Here is a 1,086-nt window from a genome sequence, read left to right on the forward strand (position 1 = left end):
TGGGGCAGGGGGCTGGACCCGATGATCTTCCGAGGTCCCTTCCGGCCTTACAATCTATGAATGAATCTATGAAAAGATTAAACTGAGAAACAAATGTGTGAGACACACGTTTACTTTTGATTCAGCAAATGCAGCCAGATGACTGAAGTGGCTCAGGCCAGAAGCTAGGGGGCACTAGTTCTCACCTCTCTGGCACGTAGCCAGCATGGGCTGTGTGTTTGCTTCCTCTTCCTGCTGTCCCCAAGGTCTCTGGGATTTGCAGTCCAGAATCAAAGTAGCAGGACTCTGGCAGGGTTGCTTATCACTTCCTCTTCCTGCTTCCAGGTGCCTCTGGGATTTGTAGTCCGCAGTCACAGCCAGCAGTAAGTTTCAGTAAATTCAGCAGCAGAGAAGCTCTATACTTAGGGGAAGGTAGGTTTAACCCCCCCTCCCTAGCCTCAGACCCTAGCCGGGGTTTGCTGCAGGGTGGGGGGCAGTCCCCTGCCTCTCCCCCTGCCCCCTCACTCTTTTCTGCTGCTGCACAGCCCAGCCCAGGGCTGCAAAGCATGCTGGGGAACTGTGATTTAACTTGAACCAGGAAAGGGTCTGGGACAGAAGTTTTATATACTGGTTTGACCCAAATCAGTTAAGTCTGATACTACATTCAATCAGGTTAATCTTAAACCAGTTTCAGCCATTATGAAATTGGTTTATATGAACTGAGCCTGTGTTGTTAGAGGTTTAAACTAGTTTCTGATTATTTAAACCAGTTTGTGTGTAACTTCTGACCCTAGCACCATACTTGAATTCCCAGGCTTTTATTTACCACCTCAGCACTCAGCCCCTTCACCCACAAAACAGGCCTTCCTGCTCCTTTCCCTACAAACCCCAGGCTCAGACTGCTTCCTCCCAGAAACATGCACACACACATCCCAGTACCCTTCACCTCACCCCCCCCCCCCGAAAAAAAAATTGATGGGCCATGTGAAAAGACCATCTGCCCAGCAAAAGGAGGCCCTCAGCAGCCAGCCTGATGCTCAGCCTCAGAGAAATTTCACAAGCCCACAAGCCTGCTGGATTGTCCCCTGACGGGGCCTGAACACTCTC

This window comes from Gavialis gangeticus, unplaced genomic scaffold (genome assembly GCF_001723915.1).
Source record: "Gavialis gangeticus isolate Ggan-Ray unplaced genomic scaffold, GavGan_comp1, whole genome shotgun sequence".
Taxonomy (NCBI): domain Eukaryota; kingdom Metazoa; phylum Chordata; order Crocodylia; family Gavialidae; genus Gavialis; species Gavialis gangeticus.